This window comes from Accipiter gentilis, chromosome 5, assembly GCF_929443795.1.
Source record: "Accipiter gentilis chromosome 5, bAccGen1.1, whole genome shotgun sequence".
NCBI classification, from domain to species: Eukaryota; Metazoa; Chordata; class Aves; order Accipitriformes; family Accipitridae; genus Astur; species Astur gentilis.
The window spans coordinates 14,972,483-14,991,399 of NC_064884.1; the positions used below are offsets into that span (position 1 = coordinate 14,972,483).

Sequence of the window (18,917 nt, forward strand, 5' to 3'; positions counted from 1 at the left end):
CTATAGAAAGTGACCTTTTTGGTCAACTATGTTAGTTGTTATTTCCTGACCAGAGTGGGTTTGTTTGCCTTCCTCCCATCTGCTTTGCCCATCCTGAGGAGCCTTGGGAAAGCAGCAGGAGGATGTGCAGGGCACACAGGGAGCCCAGGCAGATAGCTGGGGCAAGAGAGGTTTCAGAGGCAAAGTGGAAGGAGGCATGAACTGCAAACTGAAAGGGATGAAGGTATTTGCTCACTCTGTTGGCCTAGGACACAGCCAATACACTCATGATCTGGATTAACCCTTAGGTTTGGTGGGTCCCACCTTACAACAAAGTGGAATCTAATGGTTATATTGAGGCAAGTTCAGAGCAGAATTTCTGAAGGACTCCAGAAACCTGCTGCCTAAGGCAAGGAGAAGCTCCTGGTCCCAAGGAAACAGACAGAGGTCCTGTTGCTTTTCAATTAAATACTGTCCTGTCTTGGAAAAGTCCTCTACCTGCTTTCTCCTGTTTCAAAATAGCCTTCCACCTTGATCTCATGCCCATTTCAAGCAGGGCTTGGTAAGTCCTTGAGCAGCGTCTGCCTGAAATGCAGCTGGATGAGGAGGCTGGCAGCTCTATAAAACCTCTTGCATGACAGGAGAGACTCAGCTGTAAAGGTGCTGCCCTGACTTTATGATTCAGGAGGTGGAGAGGAGAAGCTCAGGGAAGAAAGTACAGCTGCCTTGCTGCTGCAAAAAAGGATGGGATGATAAATCAGGTATTTATTCCACCCTCATTCCCTCTTACTACTTTATTGAAGGATCAGGTCCATTATTTGAAAATTGATTGCTGGCTGCTTTGTAAGTCCCCCCTGTGAGTTTGCAGGTGATTATGTCTCCCTGGTGCGTATTTTCTTTAGATGGAGTAGACCTGCTCCCATTGGCCTTTCTTCACAGGTCTCATCTTCCACACCTCCCTCTGGCTTTGCTCCCCTTCTCTGAACTCCCTCCAAATCTTCTGCTGTTTTGTCAGTCTCTCTCTAGCTCTGTTAACTCTGGTATCTGCCTCACCTTCCTCTCCTGAAACCTCTTACGATCACCTTGCTCTCTAGTCCTTTTTCTACTTCCAACACTGTGATCTCTTTATTTTTAATGTCATTGGCACGTTGGGTACCTTGTGGCACTTGCAGAGGTGTTTCCAGCCTAACCCAAAGCCAGCATGATTGGTCTCTGGTCAAAGATTATTTCTTTTCAAGGCTCAGAGGCAGCTGCCAGTTCAGGTAGTAGCTTGTATTCACTGCTCATCTGTGGGGCTCCACAAATCACAGCTGGCTACAGATCAATGGCACTGGATTGATTTCATTCACCCTCTGGGAACTGAATCTAAGAGACCTATTGGAGTCACATTTTAAACCATCAGCTCTAGACATGTGCTACTTCATCTGATCAATGCCAGTACTTGCAGGGTTTCCTGCTGGACTTGGACCCTAATGCAGCTGTTGGATGCTTGAAGTCCTCCAGAGCCCCAAACATCAGGTAAATAAAAGCATATCAGCTGGCATACTGCATATTGTCTCTTTTTAAATATACAGCAGATTCATTCAACAAGGTATTACTCTTTTTTGTTCTTAAATTGCTCTTTGATATATTGTGGTCTCATGTTTCAACACCATTGCAGCTAGAAGCAAATGTGGAATTTGGCCCACTGGGTCCTCTTTCTCAGTAGAATATTTTAATCTAAAGCCAATGCCAAGGCCACATTTTTGCACAGGGATGGTGTCTGGCGTCTGGGCAGTGGGTCTTGTGCCCCTCACCTGTTGACTGCAGCTCATGCTTAGATCAGCTTAAATCGACTGTGAAGTTATAGCAGGAGACACAGCGATACTGGCCCCTCACACAGCAAGGGATGGATTCAGCCATGGGGGCAAAAGCAAAAAATGCTATGCAACTCGGTGGCTGCAGAACATCTCCTGTGGGGCTGTGCCTGTAAAAGGTGACCAGGAAACCTGGCTGACAGCAGCCCTGGCCCGTGCTGCCTCTCCACCAGCTCTGTAAACAGCTGCTTGGTGCTACCAAAAGGTGCAGAGCCTTGACTGGCTCTTAAGGGTATCAATAATAAATGTTGTGCACTCGCTATTGCTTTGCTTCATCAGCCAGCAAGCTCTCCCCATTTCACTGCAAAGCTGACCTCTCCTTACTGTGGTCCCTCTAATATACAGAGCAATTGCAAGGAAACTTTATTTCCCCCAATTTCTCTCCAAGAACGGGATTGATGCTACTTGTTTTCTTTAGCTGTCTGAGGATGTGGGTTTGGGGCAGATGAGCCTGTGAAACCTCTTGCTCCTGGCTTGTAAGAGCCCTCATTCAGTCCCCACTAATGTGCTTGATCCTCAGGCCTCAGAAAAGGAGAGATTATTTAATTTTTGCCATAGCTTTACTGATATGATACAAAACATAAAGCATTTACTCATTTAATCAGGTGTGGAAACAGAAAACATCCTGGACAAGTGAATAAATGAGAAAGCTCTTCAAGGTTTATCAAATTCTTTTAGGAATAAGAGGTACCTAAGTGCTTTGAAGAGAAATGATGAATCTTTCCAGGATGTTGGATAATGCATGCGCAACATACATTTTGTACTCTTGATAGAAATTTCGTAACATTTATGAGCTTAAAGTTCATTCAGGCACCTATCCATTCTCTGTCATGCAAAACAGCAATCCTCTTGCAGTTGTTAAGAAACCCTGATTTCCTAATGGGATTAGCTAGGGAAACATCCCACAGACAACAGGGCAATCAGGGCAGCTCTTTGGAGCTGCCTGTGCGGCATCCTCACCCAATCCTCCCCATGCCAGAGCACTCACCCTTAACTTAATTCTTCCCGACAGCCTCCAACATACTCCTGATTGTGCCAGGTCTCAGCAAATGCCATCTCTCCATCCAGCTCCTCCTGTGCTTCCCCCACAGAATGAGAGGAAATGAGAGGTATCGTACTTGTAATTTGTTGCTATTTTTGTGGGGATGAGCACAACCAGGTTGTCTGTCCTCCACTTGCATGTGCTTTGCCAATGAATAGTCTGGCTGATCTCAACCGCACATATGTGGTGTATGGTGATATTCAACACAAGGGGCTGGGGGAACCTGTCCTAACAACAGCTACTGTTGATGGCAGTGGGCTTTCAGCTAGCTTCAGGGGGGAAGAAAAAACAGGACTCACCATTACACGGCTTCAATGGTGTATTTCTACAGAAATACTTTACTCGCCCTGATGCTGAAATGATGCAGCACATTAATTTTGTGTTTCTAAGTAGGATGTTTGAAGGAGGTGGTCCTACAGTTACAGCAAACAAAGAATTTAGTAAGCGTGACAGTGTGAGACCAAGAGCAAGTCTGTTCTTAAGTGGGGGAGCCAGAAGGTAACTTTGTGTTCAGCTCAGGGCCACAATGCTGAGGGGCTCCTCCAACCCACAGTCCAACCATGCCACAAGAATAAAGACAAAGGACTTTCTTTACCAAAGCCATGATGGAAAAAAATATGGACATGACGTTTACTGGAGGAAAACACAATACTGGCAGAGAATATCAGAATAAAGTACCACCTCTCCTGCTGATGATGGCTGAGTAAACTACAGCGGTGCTGGTCCCAGCTGTGCCATTGGGGAATGGGGAAGGAGGAGGAATAGCAGGAGAAATGTGAGCTGTGCTCTTTAGATACAGCTACCCAAAACCTTTTATAATGGCAGTATTTACGTTATTCAAGCTTCGGCCCAAGAGAGGAGTACTGCCAGCTCTGCTGGTGCCTGCTGAACAGTTGTAACACAGCTCCATCCAGCTGCTGCAGGAACCGAGGTAATGCTGAAAGGCTGCTATTAGGAGCAATCACTGCATTTTGCACTTAATGCTGTTTACTGTAGCGCCTAACAAATTGAATTACATGCTAATCAGCACACCCTGCCTGTTAGATCTATGCCAGACTTGGCTCCTTTTCCTTTCACTCCTTTTTATGCACAGAAATAATTCCCTGAGCATCACAGTGCTATGGACTCCCAAACAGGTCCAAATTTCATATGTGACCTTCAACAACAGATCAAGTCCCCCCACACAGAGAAAACTCCCTGTGTCTGAGATACTGTTTGTGCAAGGTGTGTGACACAGACCAGCAAAGCAAATCCACTCCAACTCCTGCACCGTTGCTGTGCTGCCTCCCAGTCACAAATGAAGGTATTTTTCCAGCCCTATCCTGGAGCAAGAGGGTAGCAGTATTATTTTGGGTGCCAGGGGAGCCCATTCAGGTCCTCCCATGAGAGTGTCTGTGCTCAGGGCAAGGTTTCCAGCAATAGCTTTCCCACAAACAGTTAAAGCCTTGCCCAGCTCATACCCTAGAGCTCACGTTCAGAGGTGACAGGTTGCTCTGTTTGTTCAGCCTCATACACTTGGCCCCATCCTGGGGTTGTGGTGGGTTGTTCCTCCCCTGTATGTGAGATCAGGGGACACTCAGGGGGACTGGTGAACTGAAAAGCTGAAAGTCCAGATTTATGTAAAGAGCCTCAAAGAACAAATTTTTGCACTTACGGCATGTAAAACCCGAGGCAGTTGGAATAAAAGGAAAAAAGGATACCTTCAATCCTAAGGTTAATTGTATTCTGTATCTTTTATCATATCCTAAACATGAGTCATCTAGTCAACCCACCAAATAAGGGAGAAGTCTGCTCAACTCTGCCTGACTTATGGTGTGCCAGACTGTTCCCAATGAGGAAAAATCAGAGCCACTTTTTTCTTCCCCTCCCAGTAGCTATTCTTTTAGATTAAAAACTAGGGAAGTTGGAAAAACTTACTTTGTCTTGTAATCTTGAAAACTACCAGGGAGTCCCAAGTGCATCCACTAAGCACTGACAATGCCACTTGCCATCCCGGATGACCCAATGGACTAACATTGAGCAACGGGCTGTGAAATTTTGCCATACATAAAAACATACAATAACTTTATAAAGTTAGTAACTAGAACAACAAAGTGAGATGGGTATTTTTACTTAGAAATCGAGTTTTTAATGATTGCTTACTATAGCTTACTATAGCTACACAAACCCTATTTTTTTTCATTATAGTATTTCAGCAGCCAGATGCTGTGTCCCACTAAGCCAAGCAAATCACCTCTGCCCAGCAGCAGTGCCTGCCAATAACCCCAAGCTGCCCTGGGAAGCCTGCAAGTATTTCTTATGCACACCCTTCTGCTGCTCGAGCATGTGGCTGGGCTGTAAATATTCCCTCAGGAGGGGCTCAGTGTTCATCATCTGCCTCAGCCCAGCAACACATTTTCTTTTTAAACAACCAGCAGTTAGTTCATTTTCAGTTAGGAAGTGCGCACCACGTTAAGTCCAGCAGCCTGTATTTTTTCTGCAGGAATTCCCTGTGGTTCCTCTGTTGAGCAAGCAGCAGCAGCAGAGTCCTTTTCCCTCAGGGATGGGCACGCTATTAGCATCTGAAAATTGCCTTCATGCACACTGAGTAGCATCTGCAAGCCCAGAGCGGGGGACAACAGCAAGAGCTCAAACCCCCCAGTGCCCTGTGAAAAGGCACACTTTCCCCTAAGGCAGCCACACAGCCAAAAAACCCGGTTACAGCCAAGAGTGTTAATAAAATGCTTCATTTTTAAGAACTTTTAAGAAAACCATTAGAAACCCAGATTGCAAAATGGGAGACTGGTGTGGGTCGCTTTCCTTTGATAATTTTTACTTACTAATAACAGTTTTCTGTAGCACAAGGACCTCAATTATTCCCCTCCAGAGCAACCAAAATGCAGTAATACATCATTAGCTTTGCCAGCTTCTGTTCCTGCACTCTGATTAATTGTAACCTTTCCCAATATTTGATCATAAATGAAAGAGTATGAATTGAGAAGCACAAATTAAATTAACGTGTCAAGCCAGCTTGCATAGCCAGTACTCCAGATAAATGTGAGCTGGGCTGATACTCAATCTTGAGGAGAAAGCAAATGTCTGGTAAGGACTGACGGCAGCATAAATCGCCAAGAAATACTCTGTAAGTGAGAGGTAAAAATGACGTTGGCTCTCCTGCAGCTCACACTGGTGCAACTCCCTGCTACTGAGGCAAGCAGGAGACCAACACATATCTGTGTTTATATATATATATATCTATAAAAATAAGGAAAATGCCTTTTTTTTTAATAAGGAATAGCAACAACAATAGTTTTGTATTTCCTTTTTGTTTGCTTTAAGGATGGTTCTAAGCTTCTTGGTGGGGACCCTCTGCTGCTGGCTGCAATCAGAGCATGACTTTCCTTTGCAAAAACAGAAGTGTGTCTTGATTGCAGGTACGCATTTTTTAGAAGAATTTACCTCTATTTTTCTATGTTCACTGAAAATACAGAGAACACTACCCTATTTTTCAGGAGATGAAACAAGAAGCAATACTTGGAAACATAGAGCGGACTGAATGAAAGGCCAATAAAGTTAAGGGAAAGGCTTGCAAAAACCACACTGGTTTCGTGTCAGGCCTGACACACCACTGTGACTCTGGGACAGAGGAGACATCCTGTTTGACTTCTCAGATAAGATACTCCTAAATACTTCCCTAACTCCCAGAGGACCCTTCTGGATGTACCAGATGGAGATGAATAGGGAGTACCCAGGAACTGGGGGGCAGCTGCCTGCAGAACATGTTCAAACCACAGGTAGGTGGGTCCTGCAGTCATGTCTTGTACTTATTCATTCATTTACTGGTCTTATCTAGAGGAAGATCTCATTACTTCTTTAGATACAAGGTAGTTTCAGACCTCATGAAAGGATATTGTTTGTTTTTTCATGTGGATGGACAATACCAAATGCAGGAGAATACCAGGTCAGTTCATCCGTCTAATTAGAGACCCTGTTTCCTGTGATCCCTGCTTAACCCTCTGCTCTTCTCAATTATGATTTGAGCATTACAACTTGGGAACAATAAAATAAGCCATTAGAAAATGTTCTGACACACCCTACTAATGAATCAAGATGATGATTTTAAACATTAACTCTGGCAGCAATAAAAAGGATCTACAAATTCTGAATGAACTAAGTCAGCCCATACAGCCCAAATTTTGAGTCTTCTACCATCAGGCTAAGCTCTTCTGCATGTAAATAGCGTTACTTATGAAAAATTAATCACCTGTGACCATACAGTTTTTCCAGACTAGCTCTATCTTTTTTAATTCAAAGAAAGTACAGAAATACCATTTTCAATGTAAGCCCGCATCAGGTTTAGGCACAAAAAAACTTGACAGTCAATAGGAATCAACTTATTCCCATGGATTTTCAAGGTGCCTGATATTTTTTGGGATGTGACAGACTCCTAAGTCATTTAAACACTTTTAAAATACATGCTTTAATAATGGAAAAAACATATACTGATGGACTAGACCACACCCAATAAACACAAAAATGCCATCCTTCCCAAAGCCCCTCATTTACCATACGGCATTCTGCTCACTTCAACCTCAGGTCAAATCAGCCAATTTTTCAGAGTTCCCATGTCACCCCACAATATAATAAAAATATATTTAAACAATTACAAGCTGTCCAGGACTTGTCATTGTCCACATTTCTTTTCAATCCCACAATACCTTGTTTATGGTTGAAAATGCCTTCATTCGTCACAGCACAGTAGGGTGTCTCTTGATAGCTGGCCCATGAGACATATCTAATAGAAATGCACAATGGAACAAAATACAGGAAAAAATAATAACAAAAGGCAATGCATGCTTCTAGAGAAACTGTAAAAGCCGGTACAGAGTGGCCAAACTAGGATTGATGTACTCCAGGGAACAATACCCATTCTTCTTATTGAAAGCTACTCTTGTAAGAGGACTCATTTCCACACAGTGACTGACATGTGCTTTCCTAATTTAGAAGTCTTGTGATTCCCAGTGGATTTTAATGCTCAGTAATTTTCAGCTGAGTAGCTTAAACACACGTATTGTAGTCAGTCACTCTCTATTACCTTATACACATGCACGCATATATAGCAACGTACAGGCAGAGGTTCCTGCAGTGAATTGGTCTGCCACAGCTCTCGGCAGATTAAAGAGGAAAAAAAACCCCAAACCCCAGCAACCCCTGGAGGTAACTCAATTTCTGCCCCTAGCAATTGAAGATTCCAGATTTGTAGAAGCAAATAGTCCTTTGGGTGCTCAGCTTGAAATAATTAATGATATTAACTTCGTAGGAAGTGCTGGACTCCCACAGGGAGGAGGTATTAAATAAGGCACCCATTAAATGAGACACCCCAAATCTCAACCTACTTCTGAAACTTCAAAGCAGTCATAGTATTTTTTTCTGAGTTGATATTATTATTACTATTTTAAAATACAGAATTCTATATTATAAAGGATGCGGGTACTCTATGTCTATGTCTGAAACAGCTACTCTATTTCTATGTTTTGAATTAGGAAAAAATAATCACTAAAAGGAAATACTATCAAGCATGAAAGTGATGATATATCAATAGAGGAGACAGAGTGAGCAGAGAGATCAGGGAAGCCTGCAGGAAATACCAAAACCAGAGTTGTGAAAAAATATTACTTAATTCTGAATATTAGTATTAGTAAATATCAAAGTTCCTATAGGTTGGGGTGACTGTAGGATAAGAAGTGCAAGAATATGAAATCCTACATCTGTCAAGAGACAGGACTGAGCAAAGTGCTCGAAAAGCACTTGGAAAATTGTTCTGATTGACCATGCACCAGGTTACACCTTTTTTGCATTTTTAGCCACATCCTCAGTGGGGACTGCTGGCAAAGCGAAGGGGTAGCACAGCGAAGGGGTCATTAAAATGTCTCGTTTTGGTTTTGCGTGTAAAGCTTTAGTTTCAACCCTCTGAAACTGAGTTTCCTCCCCAACGCTTGATGGTAGTTGCAAAGCCGGCATTACAAACATACCTGTGACCAAAGTGTGTTTGGTTGTGGTAGGGCGTTTTCTACAGTTCCCAGGAAAGACTAATCACAAGACCATGCCGTTCCTCACAAGTGCCCTGTATTTATTATTGATGTATCCTGGTAATTTGTAAAAAAGCAGCTTTTGCTTTAAAAAAAGGATGCAAAATAGTTTCTAGGTCTCAAAACCAATTTATCTTGTGCTGGTTGCATCCATGAACATAACAAGACTGCATTGAGGAGGGGCTCTAGGAGGGTGCCTGCCCCAGCACAGGTTATTTTACAGCACCCAGTGAGTGCCACAGGGCAGGGCGGTGACGAGCACAAACAGGACTGGAGGGGGACACATGCCTGTGACAGCATCACATGCCACTGGGACACATTTAATGAGATGGGGGCTCTGGAGCCAACTTCCTGCCGTAAATCCTTACTGGTATGTTCGCATTCAACACGGTGATTTTTTTCTACAATAATATTAATTGCATTTCTTATTTTACTTCTAAAACAATACAGGCTGTGCTGGCTCTCAGGAATTGCTCTATTACCATAATGTTTGTAATAAAGATTGTTTTCCAATGAATGATCAGCAGAAACAAATGCTTCCTAATGCATTATTAATGGCAAGCCTCTGATAAGAATATTCTTTAGGATGAAACACATCTTCTGACCTGTAAGTGTTAACCAAGAAATGGAACAAGATCAGATTATTTTATATGTCAAAATATCTTTAAAATGCAAATAAACATGTCTATAGATTAATGTATCCACAGCAAGTGCCTGGAAGATGAAAATCACACCTGTTGTTATCACTGTGGGTTTCCAACCTTAGTAGCAGGTTTTGCTCTGTGTCACTCTAACGTATAACTGAAGGAAAAATATTTCTGTAGTCTACAATAAAGCACAAATGTATAGATCCTACTTTAAATTTTTATTCCTTACATATTTTCTTGTCTTCTCCCTCTGCATCTCATGTGCTGAGAAACTGGTTTGAAAGTCAATTCTTATCCTATTATCTACTGAGTTGCTGTCATGCAATACTTGGTTTCCATATTAAAAATGAGAACTGATCCCTGAAAGGGTTTGCTAGTGCTTACTATTTATTACCTCCTTCAGAAAGTTTACCATAAGCTCTTTATACAGAACATTGAATGTTTATAAAGCAATGCCCGCTCAGTTCTCCCTTTGGATCACCCACAACAATCAATAATTGCAGCTGAGGAATTCCTCGACACTGATTTTTTTGGAGCTAAGCAACCTTGCCATGCAGATGTTGTATTTTGCCATCTCCAGACCTCAGTTTGGAAGTGATGGGTCTCACCTGTTCTCTGTTTAAATGGGAGATTAAGGTTGTGGGGAGAAATGGAGACACTTTATGCTGTATCTCTGAAGCCAATGTGAAAGTTTTGGGATGAGCCACAGAAAAGCAAACAAAACCCATAATATAATGTAAACTGAATGAAAAAACCCACACATTTTTATCTCTGGAAAATCAGTACAAATCCAGAAAGATGAACACTACTGTGAGGTTTTTATTGTTTTCCAGCTTTTAAATGACAAAAATAGAAATAGTTTTTGGCTGCAGGTAGGTTTTGAGCAACTGGGGAGGTTACTGCATCTTGCATGGCTACCACCACCACCTCCCAAGAGATGCTGCTGCAACAGAAAGCAGCTCAGATTACTTCCTTCAGAGGAAGGATGCACACACATGAATCACTGCATTTTGCTGGGCCCATTCATATGCTGTTTCTGGGAAGGGCATGTTTTGCCTCTCCAGGATGAAGGATTTCATCCGAAATGGTCCAAAAGGACACTTCCAAGGAAAGGAAGTTGCCAGGTGACTATGTGACTAGCTAAGATGACTCCCAGAAACCTTGGTCTGGAAACACCAGGAGAAGCTGGAAGATGCCTGTGTGTGCGAGCTAGTTCAGCTTCCAAACTTCTTTTAGACAATTATGTCAAAATGCCAAATCTCTCCCAGAAGAAACACTCCTGCTTGAACAACATGGCATCACCCCTCCCTAGCCCACAGCCCAGACTGACTGATTTTGCAAGCAGCTCCAAAGGAGGCTGTTTCGTTGAGAAAATGCCATCGTAACAAGGAGTCTGTAAGAAAAGGCAAAATCTTCTCCAATATTTTCTAAAAAGTCTTATTTACCACAGAGGGGGAGACGCTGAGCCTGTGCAGAGGTGAAGAACTTGGCTATCATCTCTCAGGAATCAACGGCCCATGGCTCCCATCCTGCCCAGGGAAATGGTGTCGATGGCCTGCCAGACCCTCTTTATATCCCAGGAACCCCCAAATTTAGCATATTTGCATCTGGGATTACAGGTCCTTCTTGAAGTGTGAGCAGCAAAAATACACCATCAATTAGAAAATGATAATAATAATAATAAATCTCTGGATGCCAACTCTGATTGCATTCACCACTGTTTCCAGGGACAGGGAGGTTTGTTCGTTCATTCATTCATTCCCTACTTCATTAAGGAAGAACTCCAACAAAGCTGCTGATACAACTGGGAAATCAAAAGATGAGTGAGGAAGTAACTGCAAAAAAATGCATTAAGGAAACATGCCCAGTTATGTCAGGTGGTGGGGGGCAGAGTCAGCACTTAGTGAAAAAAGCGACTGCAGAATTTGCTGGCCGAGATAAGAAATAAGTGTGCAGAAGGAGTTCAGATCCTAATAGAAATATTTTCTTACTGGTCAAATGAAATACGTTGTCCTACCAAACCTTTCATTTCATTTTCACCATTTTCCTTTTGTTCTTAAATACAGAATAACATAAAACTCAAAAGCTATTTAAGTTAAAACCTCCAAAATGTCAGCCTAGGTTTTTCCTCAAATTTTTGGACATATGACTCAATATATTCCCCGGTATTTTTTGTTTCAGCTGATCTGAAAATTGTCGGTGCTCTGGGTTAGCCATCAGACCTGACTTACTGTGTGCTTCATGGGGCAATATAAAGGTTTTAGAAAGATGATTTTAAGACAGCCATGATACTCATTATTTGAGACATCACAAATGAATGACACTAACATCTTTACAATACACCCCTGTAAGTTAGTCTCTGCACTCCACAAATGCTACTGACTCAGCCTTTGGCTGCACCCTGTGCACCCACCCCGGCACGTGTAATTGTGTGCAGTGCCCAGCCTTGAGTGCAGCCCTACTGACAACCCTGGTTTTCTAAATTATTTCCAGCTTCTTCAGGCAGGAAGATGTCCTGAACGGCTTTTAAAATGATTATGCAAAGCACCGTGGGTTGTATAATACCTTTTCCAGTAAAACTCCCTTTTAGTACTCTGATGGAAATCAACCGTGTTATTATAACTATTCTTTCTCCTTATTACATATAGGCTGAATGTTTTAAATGGAAATAACATCATCTTGTCCCCCCATGTTTCTTACTTGTGGCGTGTCCTTGAAAGTAACCAATGCTCAGGACGCCAAAAGCTGAAGGCTGAGCTCGCCCACATATGAGATGTGATATGAATAAATCAGTGCGAAGTCCATGTGAGCTTCTCTCTCGCTAGCAGGGGCTCAGGCTGGAAAAGCTGTATCTGCAGTGGAGCTGCCATGCAGCCTTTAATTGCCTGCAGTGCCATTTAAAAACATCAGTTCATTCAGTGTATTGATTCATTTTTTTAAATGCCAAATATGCAGCTGAGTATTCATGGAGAAATCAAAAAAATGTACATTTACTAGGGTGGGGTGACTGCTTCTTTTACAGAGTTCGACTTACTGGGAAGGAGTTTCAAAACTCAAAGGAAACTCCAAAATCCAAAGAGCTTCAGACTTCCTCCTTAGTGTCACTAACAGACTCATTAGGGTAAATCTCACTCCTGGATACCCGATGAGAGCAGAGCTGGGTACCCGCTGCTGTGTGTTTCATACCTCCCTGAAAGTCATCTTCAAATGCCGTCTGCCTTTTTGCCAGTGTAAAGCTGTGTCATCAGAGTCTTGGGCTTTCTCGACCATCATTTGGGTCCCAATTCAAGTGTTGTTGGCTTCAGTGGGAGGGCTCTGACCCTAGAAATAGCCACTTTCTTCTCTATTTCCCTCTACTGACAGCAGGATGGGAAAAATAACCCTATAAAGTGACAGCACATTCAAAAACAGGGGAGAGGTGGAGCATGGTTGAACTGATTTGAGAAAGCTTATCTCCTACTCCCTTTCTTTGTAACATAGGCTAGAGGAGATGTTGCTTCCCTCCCTCCCTTTTGCTGCCACTATCTCCCATGTCTCAGTGGAAACCAAAGTCTCAGCAACTTAAACTGTGCCCCTTCATCAATGTTTTCTGAGCCAACTCTGGACAAAGGCTGACCTGCACCCAGAATCCTTTTCATCAGAAAAGGAAGACAAATTTCTGACTTGGAAAATCTCTGAGCCAATATTTGTAAATAAAGTCTAATTTAATTACCAATATATGTATTTTTCAGCTGTCTAACCTTGAAAAAGTACAATCCTGCTGGGATGAAGCAATCACACTATTTAACATGCAAAATCACTACTCGCCTGTCAGCTTATTAATAGGTAGTTTTCTAATTCAGAGGAAAAGGCGAGTTACAGGCAAAGCAGAAGAGCAATAATCTGAATATGAGCATCTGAAATGCTCCACTGAACTCTGCTCCAAGAAACATAAGAAAAGACTTTTTTTCTTTTCCCCCCTGATGACAGCTTTCCACTGCCACTGGCATTCGTCACGTCTGCAGAGGCAAATGCTTCCACACTTGGTAATAATCAGAGCAAGGAAATTACGGATCGGGGGGAGGAGGAGGAACCAACGTTGTTGTTTTTTTTTTTTCTCTTGGCTAAAGGCATACTTAAACCTGAAGAGTGCACGAAGGGACCTCAGTAGTAGCTTCCTCCTCCATTTCCACTTTGAGCTGAGCCAGGACTCCCTGCGGCTCTTCCACGTCACCCATTTTTCCTGGGTTCTCTGTTTTGCCATGGTCCTGCTCCCTGCGCCGAGCCAAGGCTGGCTCCTGAAGGACTACCTCCATCAGCTCCTACCTATCCTTCCCTGCACCGCTTCTCCGTTACCTATTTATGCAAAATAATCTTCCAAACTCTCTCCAAACTTCATTTCAAATCCAACTTCATTGCCAGCTATGACTCTGTCCCTGCCCTCACTGTCACCTCCGGTTATCAAGAGCAAGGCTACTGCCCTCTCACTTTTTGACTGCGGACGTTTGCTGCGAAGTAATACGAAACCAAAGAACCGCCCTTGGCAGAACAGCTTCTCAGGGTAGCAGATAGAAAGGAATTTCCTTAACTTCATCATGCACTGAAATTAATAAATACACAACAAGGCAATACAGAGGCAAACTCGGGCACTGCAGGGACTAAGTAGGAAATATATGGTTACAAGGGGACAGAATATCCTAAAAATACTAAAAATTCTAAAAAAAAATAAATGTAAAAGACACTCCCAGATGCCTAAAATCAGGACAGAATATTAATAAATTATTAACATGGCAGGTTTCAGGACAGGTGTTATACATTCTGTGTCTCTACAAAATCAGCTTTCAAAAGTCTAAGACATTAAGGCTTAATGAATCAGAGTACATTGTTTTACAGATGAGATACCACCAGTCAGTTAAATTGCAGGAATAAAAGTGGGGGTTTAATTCAAGCTTCTCTAGGAAAGAGATTTGTTTGAAAGAGGTCAATTAAGCCTTCCACTCAAGTTAATCTCTTCTGTTTATTTAAAAAAATCTGGAAAGAGGAAAAAATGACGATAGGCCAGCAAAGCAAAATTTTCCTATGGATGCACCAAAGCAAAAACCTGCAGGTCAGCTTGCTTTCAGCTGAGAAAAAACACAGGCAGAAATTGCAATCAGTCTGCAATTCATACAGATGAATCACATGGAGATGATTCAGACTGAATTATTCTCCGAATTAGCCTAATGAAACACTCTCCTCTGAGGAAAGTAGCAGTACTTGAATCGTTTTCAGCAGAAGTCGGTATTGTAACTTACAAGTCAGGTTTGGAAAGAGTCTCTGCGGTCAGGGCAGAAGAGAGCAGACCCTAAAAGAAACTACTTCCATCAGTTTGTATTTTCCTCCAGAAGTCAGCAGCTGCCCATCTCTGCCTTCACAGCCCCTTTTCCCCACATGCCTTCGTGCTGTTAATGGCACCATCACCAATTACATATATTGCCTTTAAGCTTTTGAGTCACCGATGGTCATTTAGGTCAACATATTTGTTTCTTCTGAATATTGATGGGTTTCAATGTTTTTCTTTCTCTTTCTTTGGTCCCACTGTAACTCATTTCTGAGCTTCCAATTGCAAAGCTGCAAACGCCAGGCAAACCACATACTGTGCTGCCCATCTGCTTCCTGCTGATGCCTTCCTCCTCACCCCGTGCTGCATCTGCTCGGCCATGTACGTGATCTTTGTGGCAAGGTCTTATGTATATTAAGACCGTCTCCCCGGCTGAATCAGAAAACAGGAAGAGCAGCATTATCCCTTACCAGAGCCATCAGTGTGTAGTTTTCTCCAGTGCTAACCAGCACCAAGCTCTTTTCGCCAACACAAAACATTAGAAAAACACTGCAGAAAAATCTTCACTGTGCGACCATTCATCCTGCAGGTGGAGAGCCACCACCATGTTGTGACACCCTCCCCCCCCAACCAGCAAAAGCATCAGTTTGCATTTCCTTGCGGTGACATCGATTGCATTGAAGGATGCTCCCAGCATTTAAGAAAAAGCCCTGGTGCTCATGCCTGTAGCAAGGATGCAAGGGACAGGCAATCCCTATAGGGAAACTGCACAGGACAACAGGGTGGCAGGGAAGAGAGGAGTCTGCAATGGAAAATGCAGGAGCAATGAGGGCAGGGCAGTGGGCACAAATGTAGAAACCATGTTGGGTTTCTCCGGGAAGATGGGAGCAGCAGAGAGGTATCGACGTAAGTGGCTGATAGAGAAGGGGGAGGGCTCAGCCATCTGAGGGGACAGATGCAATAGAAAACTGAGTCAGGGAGGAGAGGCCAGGCAAGAAGGAGCTGAATCAACCAGGTAGCTTTGACTTGATCCAGTACGGAAGGGGAAAGCCAGCCAAGCACTCAGTTCTCAAAGGGCAGGGAGGAGGATTTGATCAGCCACGCTGTACATGGCGTGAAGTGACAGTAGCACAATTACCTTGGCGTCCCAGGGCAGCTGCTGCGGGTCCCCTCTGATGGGTCTGCCCTGTGTATTTCTCCCAGCACTCTGATCACTCAGAATTGAGTTAATTAGACACAGAGTCAGCCTCAGCAGCTCCCCGCCCCCAACAGGAGGGCTCCATAAAACTCCTTTGGGTCAGGCTCTTTACCCCTCTCTCTGGAAGCAAGACTTTCTGAAATCAGTAACACCCCCTCTCCATCCGTGGCCCCAGGAACATCAGGAGCCATGTGACTAATCCTTGGCGCTCTGCAAAAACATGCCTGCAATTGGTTTCTAGGAAATCCATTTATGTGGGAGCAGCTAAAGGGGCCTTGTGTTCTGCAAGGATTTATCAGCACCAGTGCATTTCTGCCAGGGTTTAGTAAAGAACTTCCACCCGTTTGGAGTACATGTGCTTTGTCCCATGTTCTGCCCATCTTTAAAAGGAAAAATCTGCTTGCACAGCTGCCTCCATGGAAACAGCAACTCTGGTGTTGGCAATGCTCCAGGCTCAATGGGCTCGGCTCAAACATGGAAATCTGCATTTCTTCATCGCAGAGTGCTGAAGCCTCAAGCCGGGATCCCAGAGCCCAGCCAGGCCCCCTCTGGCTTGTTCGGCACTGCCAGTGAAGTTCCCGTGGGTCAGATCTCACACTTGGCAACATCTGTGCAAGCCTACTGCTGATGAATGGTCCGAGTCAGGCCTCGGTGACACTTGAGAAAGCGGAGGGACTAGACAAAGCTTGTAACTCGCACACTTCATTAACTCTGGCAGTGCTAATGCAGTTCCTGGACTACCAAAGTAGCTAATGGAGATGAAGGTTAAGTGTTCAGTTTCCCTCCTGCAATGAGCTTTGAGACTAAACATCCAGTAAGTTTAAATGAAATTTTAAAAGATTTGCTCCAATTTTCATTTTGAAAAGCTTGTTTCCACTGGTGCTCTGCTGGATTTGGCCCCCTATACCTGCTGCATCCCCCAGCAAGGTCACAGCTGGTGACAAATCACAGCGACACCTACTCCGCTCCTTTGGCCCCCTGAATCCCCTAATCTGCAGCTTTCAGACTATTGAAGAGGATGCACAACAGCTGCACAACCAGAGCGCAGGTAAAGAAGAGGGGATTTGCGCTCTGGCTTGGGAAAATTGGTCCAAGTGTAATAAAACGCATAGCTCTTCTATAATCATTTTTCAGCTCCATAAATCCCAGGGCATAAATCAGGCTGTCAGGGAGAGCAGCTGTGTAGGAATCTCTGCAGGAGGAGAAAAAATGCTGCGACCACCTACAGCATCATGGCACGCCGCCGGGGAGCCGCGCTGGGTGCCAGTCCCAGTGCTCCTCTGGTTTCACATCGATTTACTGCCACTGACTTCAAAGGAGCCGCTCAATCATAGTACTATAAATACCAGCAGAATGGGGCTCGCTGGCAGCTTGTGGTGAATATTAGGGAAATGTAAAATTCAACAATCCCTAATTGTCCTTCAGTCAACAGTACCTGTTTAAACTAGTTATTATGGCAAAGATACTGAAATTGCTAACAAACACAACCAAGGCTTGCAAATGCTGTAGCTTTCCACTAGCAAACATTTTACTTGCTAAATATTTTCCCCTTCAATACAGGAACACCACCTACGGTGGTAGATACCCAGCAATGGGGCTGCTCTGCGATTTGCGGGAGGTTGCCCTGCAAGCAAGGGCAGAGCTGGCAAAGGAGGAGAAACACATGACAAAGGCCCTAGGGAGCTCATGAAGGAAAGGCTGAGCATGGACCCGCCTGGGGCCTGAGCTGACCAGGAGGTCTCATCCCATGATACTGAGATTCATGGGACCCACATGTGCTGGGGCTCATGGCTACTGCAGGCTGACGAAATGTCTCCTACGAGGGCAATCGCTCAACCTAGCTGGGAAGGGAACACATTCTGCTAGCAACGATTAAAAACAGTTATGGAAAAGACGTCAAGAGAGACGAACAGAAACATCAGCCATGTATCAGATGAAAATTGAAATAGGTCTTTTTTTAAAAATGGACATGGTGTATTTGTCAAAAATACTGGGTTTTTTGGGCTGAATCCAGCACATGGGTTCAGCTGTCTTCAGCCTTAGAAATGCCGGCATTGCTCATGAAACTGCTGTGGAGGTGGAAAAGCGACAACGCTGCTCCTATGCCAAAAGGCTATGCAGTTACACAACGCAGCTGGGGTGGGTAAAGCAGGTCCAGATCTCTTCAAAGGTCTTATTCAAAGCACAGATTTAACAGAGGATCTTCAGAAGGAGTTTCCTCATCACCATCTCTAAACGCTCTGGTATTGGTGTCTCGGTGTCCCCTCAGAACACTGAGATGTGCGCGCAGACTGAGGATGGGACGTGGGTCAGCTACCCACCAGCAGTACAACTCAGGTTTTTCTTTCTGTCTCTACCGAGAAAGCTGTCCATCCTTTCCAGATTTGCTGCTCAGGATCCCAGACCCAGGAACGGTGAAGCATGCTTCACAGCTGCCAAAGCCAACAGAAAGGAGAGGTATCTCTGGCAGGATCAACCCCAACAGGCCCTACACTGTTGGCCAACACAAGGTTCAAGACACATTTGCCAGCACCAGCCACTGCTGCGCTGGGTACCAGGAGCCCTCTGCACCCTGCAGGATGAGGCCCCGTTGCTTACACCTCGGCATCCCGCCTCAGAGAGTTACCCAGATGACTCAGTCACTGAACAGCAATGGTATTTCCACACACAGGGAAAAACTCTGAATGCTTGGGAAAAACACCACCTGTGCAGACAGGGAAAAGATCCTAAGTCGCCACAAGGCTTTGCACATCACTGGTGCCCACGTAACTGTAAAATCTGGCCCAGAATACCTTTTACTTGGTTACATGCTTGCATTGCAGGGGATT

The 18,917-nt window shown here is 44.0% G+C and overlaps 1 protein-coding gene across 4 annotated transcripts in view; it reads right to left on the reverse strand.

The window, feature by feature from the left end:
• The window catches only part of PAK5 (p21 (RAC1) activated kinase 5), an 89,702-nt gene that overhangs the window by 40,531 nt on the left and 30,254 nt on the right, over positions 1-18,917 (reverse strand). For 2 of the 4 annotated variants that reach the window (XM_049801219.1, XM_049801220.1), the window contains exon 2: positions 7,575-7,651. The exons of the other annotated variants lie outside the window; for them this stretch is intronic. The gene's annotated coding sequence lies outside the window, so the exon portion shown is untranslated. The remainder of the gene's footprint in view (positions 1-7,574; positions 7,652-18,917) is intronic. 4 annotated transcript variants of the gene reach the window in all.